The sequence below is a fragment of the Mytilus galloprovincialis genome, chromosome 3 (genome assembly GCF_965363235.1).
Source record: "Mytilus galloprovincialis chromosome 3, xbMytGall1.hap1.1, whole genome shotgun sequence".
NCBI classification, from domain to species: domain Eukaryota; kingdom Metazoa; phylum Mollusca; class Bivalvia; order Mytilida; family Mytilidae; genus Mytilus; species Mytilus galloprovincialis.
Window position 1 is genome coordinate 60,183,149 of NC_134840.1, and position 7,054 is coordinate 60,190,202.

The window sequence follows — 7,054 nt, forward strand, 5'->3', positions numbered from 1 at the left end:
TTTGGATGTTGAGTATATGTCACAGTATTTTTTAGGATACTGTATTTCGTGTTAAGTCCTTTCATACCAACTTCGTGGCCATTTAATTTTGTGATTTTCAAATTTACTTGATGTAATTCAATAAGAAAAGATTCAAGTTTTACAAGATCGTGACGATTTATATTCGCGTTCTTTTCCTACTCACAAAGGTCCCGAAAATAAATCGCTTGCTAAAATTAGTTGGTTTACAGTATACTGGTAGTTTGTCATTTATCATCATGATCATTCTGTGTAGTTTATATGTTTATCATTTGGTGCAACTATAACAGCTAGTAACTTTATTTGGGGTTATTTTTGTTTGTTTTTGTTTGTGAATAAAATCATTTGTTTATTTTGACTCTTCATTTCTTAGTGAATTTATTCTGTTTTATTCCATCATTTCATGTTCTCTGTTAGTGGACTTTTTATTATCTTGTCTGAAATTATGAACCCAATATCAAGCAAATTTAACAGCAATGATTTGCATTGAAGATCTCTAAAAAATTGTCCCATTTTTTTCTGGTCAATCAAACCATGGAAGTATTATATTGACAGGAACTCCAACGAAAAATTAGCACATTCGCACCCCACTGATTTCTTTAGGAAAATAAAAGGTTCCGACTCAGTATGTCAAGTATGTGATAACTCCTTTGTAGGGTATCTGCGATGCCGCCCTCGCGTGTGTAGTTTACAGAAACTGATCTTATCACGTGATCTGTTATCGAGGGTCTAATCTACCTACCAATGTAAATAAACACGGAAACTCCCGTGGCTAATTGCGAATCGCTACATGAATAACGACACCTGTTTCTATTCAATAATTAAAGACTACAGCTGAAACAATCTTAAAAATCGGTCCATATTTAACAGAATGACAAAAGAAAAATAACTGTATTTGGAAAGAAGATAAGATTATTTTTAGTTTTGTCTAATATGTTTTTATCACTAGAACTAGGAAATCGGGAAATATCGGATTATGCAGATTACATGACTCTGAAGTAGAGTGTTTGCAGAAAATAATTTGATGTCCGTGTAGTGTGCCTGATGGCGCCTGATAACTCAAATTTTAAGTTAAAGATTGTAAATTTTAATCGAGTGTAACACAAATATTAATAGTTTCTCGATCGTAAAATGTAACTTAACATATTTATAGAAATTGTTTTAAGCACTAAAGCAGCAACCATTTGATTTTCTGGGGGGGGGGGGGGCTATGGTTTTTTTTGGAAAAAAAAGTTTGTTTCCAGTTTTTGGAGAAAAAAATAATTTGTTTTTGATTCTGAGAAAAAAAAATTGTTTGTTTCACCCTCAGCTGCCACTAAATGTAATGCTAAAATTGAAAGAAAAAAATTGTTTTCGACTTGTCGCGAAAAAAATAGATTGTTTTTCACCGCAGGCGAAAAAAAAAGTTTGTACAGAGAAAAAAACCATAGCCCCCCCCAGAAAATCAAATGGTTGCTGCCTAAGAGGTGGATAATTATACGCCCGTGATTGTCTCTAGTATGTATCAAGTTAAAACACAGATTACATGTACACCTTCTTTTTTTTTTAAATTCAACCTGGTCCGAGATTGCTCTGGCGTTTGACGGATTTGCTTTGGGAAATTTATAAAATTTTCTTTTTGTTGAAATGAATGAAACATTTGACACCGGACTTTCAGTAAACAATTCAACAAGTGATTTGTTAGCAGTAAACCTCAATTATACATGCAGATTACAACTATTTGTTTCCTTACACAAGACATTTATTATAATTCAATATAAACATAAGAAGATATGATTGCCAATAAGACTACTCTCCACCAGAGATCAAATGAAACAGAAGTTTTCAACTATAGGTCACCTTACAGCCTTAAACATATTTTAGCAAATCCATTTCATATATGAAAAAAATTCTATTGGCCTGATTATGCACAAAACAAATAACAGAGAAACAAATAAGCGAATATAAAGAATAAATAGATATTTGCGATTGAAAAAGATGTCCATGCAAACGATTATGTTTTTTTTTTCTGTTTTGTTTTTTTTTTTTTTTGGGGGGGGGGGGGGGGGGGGGGTCATATGGCATCTGTTTGAAATTAATCAGTTAGTTGTCAGTAATGATTTTGTTTCACATTGGTAGCGCAAAAGGGGTATGGTAAATTTTTTACTACAACTGAATCAAATGAAGAATAGCATTACTTTTTTTTTCAGTAAACTGATATGGCGGAACTGTGGTGGAAAAATTTTGTTTTGCAGTCGGGTCCTTCACACGGAATCATCTTTTCTATTGAACATGTTTCAGATTTACAAAAGCAATAAAACTCTTCAATTTCTTCTCCCGATAATTTTTTCAAATTCTTCATCATCAAAATCGTGCATGTCCATATTGATTAGTGAAATATTTGTAAATGTTGATAGTTTATTAACATAGAAAACCTAAAACTATAAATTATCAACTGTCAAATATTGGCATGGTCGTTAAATGTCATATCCTTGACATTTATGTATACATCCGGTTACTTCGGTAAATTCCGTAATTACGAGTATCCCGAAAACGTCGTTGAACCCATGCATCGATACAACTAATTGAAAGATGTCAAATTAATTAACAGATACTTAACGATTTTGCGGCATCGCACTATAAACGTTTGAAGTCGGTTTGTTGGAGTTCCTGTCAATATAATACTTCCATGATCAAACAAAGCAAAATGTTTCAAACTGTTTGAAATAATAAAACAAAGACTACACAGACAAGTCCTCATTTCTGGCTGATCATTGGACAAAGGACTTGGCTAAATATGTATCAAAATTGGGGAAGCAGGAAGGTCCTTTATCTAAACACATCAGTTTGTTTTAGGAAGTATCAAGACAAATAATGGGTCTGGGCCTGTATCGGTGCATACAATTGATTTAGGTATAACAATCAGTATGATTGCCAATGAGACAACTCTCCACAAGAGACCAAATAACACAGAAATTACTTACTTTAGATCACTGTACAGCCTTCAACAATGAGTAAAGCCCATACCTCAGTCTGTTATGAATGGCCTGAAATGGTTACTAGACCTGCCTTTCACTTGTGGGATGCAGGTAAAATCAAGACATGAGAAGATATCCTGGATTCTGATTACATAACAAACCTATTGAATTTAGTGGAATTTTTAGGGTGTCATAGTTTTCTGTTTGAATCCTATTGTAGTCCCCCACAAATCAGGTTTTAATCTGAATCAAGTACTGCTTAAAAGAAACCATTTTGATGTTTATCATGGGCTCCTTTATCACTAGTACTAGAATATGTGGCTTTAAATGGTTAAAATTATAAAGTTCTGAAGAAAATGGTGTTCAGTTCTGAAGAAGAAATCAAAATCAAAATTATAAAAGTGTACACACTGAAATGTCTTGCCTACTTTCCTGATCATGTTTGAATTCATATGGCATGTACATCTTATAATCCTTCCATACACCAAAATTGTTGACCCAGTGCTAACATTATCTGAGAAATAGACCTTACCCACAAAAACTTAAAATTAACCAATAAATTGATAAAATGAGGCCAGGGTCAGATGGTCATGTACACCGTACAATCAATTCATATCTTAAACAAAAGTTGTCCTATTACTTATAGAATCTGAGGTATGGACTTCACTTTGAAACTTAACCTTGATCACTAATCCATGAAATGAGGTCATAATTGGGTGAACTCTTTTCAACAGATTTGAAAACCTTGCAAGGATACCATATACCAATTAGAAATTGTAGTCCTATTACTCATCATAAGTGAGCAATTCATGTTTTATTTAAAACTATATACTTGTTCTCGAGTCATCAAACCATATGATTGATGTCAAAGACATTGAAAAAATAAGAGGCAGAGACTCCTTTACATTAGGTTCATATTTAAAAGGTATGATGTAACTAGGTCTTCTACCTTCTGAAATATAAAGCGTTATACAAAAAAGATGCCACCACAACTGCCAGATTAGTATTCCTTACTCTCACATACAGGGACTTTCCCAAAGGCAAAATGAATCCATAACGAGCAGAAATCTGCATGCTCTGTTGCAGGTTTAAGGTTTATGGGCTTTTATCAAAGTTGGGGGGTCAAGTGAAAAGAATCTACTTTTTTAAGTCAAAGGTAACTGGAAATATTTATAAGGGACCGTGTTGTGAATGCTTTTTATTTGACATGTTTCTAGTTATGTTCCATAAATTATTATGACTAGTATGTTTTATTAAATATACCCTGTGTATTTATGGTGGAATGATATAGGGATTTTGATGTAGAGTATGTAAATAGAGCAAAATTAGGCCACCAAATGAATACATCATCATCTTCATTCTAATACAGTATAAACAACTTGACCAAATTCAGACTAACTCATTGAAGAGCACAAACAAGCAAATTTGTATGGTTCTTAAGCTTATACATGTAGTACATTTGATGTACACTTGAACTGAAGTAAACTAGAAATGATAAGAAGGTAAAAGGATCTACCAAATAGAGGGAATCGCCTGTATCCTTGCACAATAAAGTTCATCAAGCATGATGATTGATCGTCATTGTGTAGAATAAATTGTTATACTTTAGATCACTGTACAGCCTTCAACAATGAGTAAAGCCCATACCTCAGTCTGTTATGAATGGCCTGAAATGGTTACTAGACCTGCCTTTCACTTGTGGGATGCAGGTAAAATCAAGACATGAGAAGATATCCTGGATTCTGATTACATAACAAACCTATTGAATTTAGTGGAATTTTTAGGGTGTCATAGTTTTCTGTTTGAATCCTATTGTAGTCCCCCACAAATCAGGTTTTAATCTGAATCAAGTACTGCTTAAAAGAAACCATTTTGATGTTTATCATGGGCTCCTTTATCACTAGTACTAGAATATGTGGCTTTAAATGGTTAAAATTATAAAGTTCTGAAGAAAATGGTGTTCAGTTCTGAAGAAGAAATCAAAATCAAAATTATAAAAGTGTACACACTGAAATGTCTTGCCTACTTTCCTGATCATGTTTGAATTCATATGGCATGTACATCTTATAATCCTTCCATACACCAAAATTGTTGACCCAGTGCTAACATTATCTGAGAAATAGACCTTACCCACAAAAACTTAAAATTAACCAATAAATTGATAAAATGAGGCCAGGGTCAGATGGTCATGTACACCGTACAATCAATTCATATCTTAAACAAAAGTTGTCCTATTACTTATAGAATCTGAGGTATGGACTTCACTTTGAAACTTCACCTTGATCACTAATCCATGAAATGAGGTCATAATTGGGTGAACTCTTTTCAACAGATTTGAAAACCTTGCAAGGATACCATATACCAATTAGAAATTGTAGTCCTATTACTCATCATAAGTGAGCAATTCATGTTTTATTTAAAACTATATACTTGTTCTCGAGTCATCAAACCATATGATTGATGTCAAAGACATTGAAAAAATAAGAGGCAGAGACTCCTTTACATTAGGTTCATATTTAAAAGGTATGATGTAACTAGGTCTTCTACCTTCTGAAATATAAAGCGTTATACAAAAAAGATGCCACCACAACTGCCAGATTAGTATTCCTTACTCTCACATACAGGGACTTTCCCAAAGGCAAAATGAATCCATAACAAGCAGAAATCTGCATGCTCTGTTGCAGGTTTAAGGTTTATGGGCTTTTATCAAAGTTGGGGGGTCAAGTGAAAAGAATCTACTTTTTTAAGTCAAAGGTAACTGGAAATATTTATAAGGGACCGTGTTGTGAATGCTTTTTATTTGACATGTTTCTAGTTATGTTCCATAAATTATTATGACTAGTATGTTTTATTAAATATACCCTGTGTATTTATGGTGGAATGATATAGGGATTTTGATGTAGAGTATGTAAATAGAGCAAAATTAGGCCACCAAATGAATACATCATCATCTTCATTCTAATATAAACAACTTGACCAAATTCAGACTAACTCATTGAAGAGCACAAACAAGCAAATTTGTATGGTTCTTAAGCTTATACATGTAGTACATTTGATGTACACTTGAACTGAAGTAAACTAGAAATGATAAGAAGGTCAAAGGATCTACCAAATAGAGGGAATCGCCTGTATCCTTGCACCAATAAAGTTCATCAAGCATGATGATTGATCGTCATTGTGCAGAATAAATTGTTGTTCTGAAGGTACACACTTCTCTAATGCTGATTATCAATTATAAGAATTTTTATTTGCTGTATAATTCATGCCATATAGCATCTCATATTTTTCCATCGCTCACTCTACATTGGAAGGAAATTATGTCCTCTAAAACCAAAATTTTGACGGAATTGCAACTTACTCAAAAGTGGTCTATTGTTTCATATTTTGTTGTTCCTCGGCCTTTAATAGCTTATAATATGGTTTGGGTTTTGCTCATTGATAAAAGTCGTACAGTGACAATAGTATACATCCTTGTAATTAAGTCTTTGTTAAATGGATTATGGTTGGCTCATTGGAAACTTTACCACATCTCATTTTTTCATATTACTTGATGATGGAAGTCTGGTACCTAAAAAATTCATATACGGTAATCTATTTAACAGGATTACCTTAACGTTTCACAAGGCTGACTACTAATGTAACACTTTTTTTTATTAATAGTTTATTGTAGTTATAGAAATATATAATCTTATTGTATATATCATTGTAATAAAAATCAACATTGACTAGAATTACAATTATTTGATTGGAATATTCATACAATCTTTAAAACACAACCTTTTAATCATTCAACAATCACAATTAAATACCTTGCACTAAAAATCACAGTAATGGATCAGGTGCATTAAGGGCTTTATTTGGCACTTCAAAATTCTGAAGCTGTTAAATTTAAAACAATCATGAATATTAAGCATGTTAAGGGACCACAAATATGAAATATTCAAATTATTATCAATTAAATTGTTAAATTGTTTATTTTAGAAAAAAAATTGTCAGTTGCAACTGTTGAGTGCTTTTTTTTTTCCATAGAAGATTCAGCCTGCACTTGATATTTACCAAGATACATTTCAGAAAAAAGA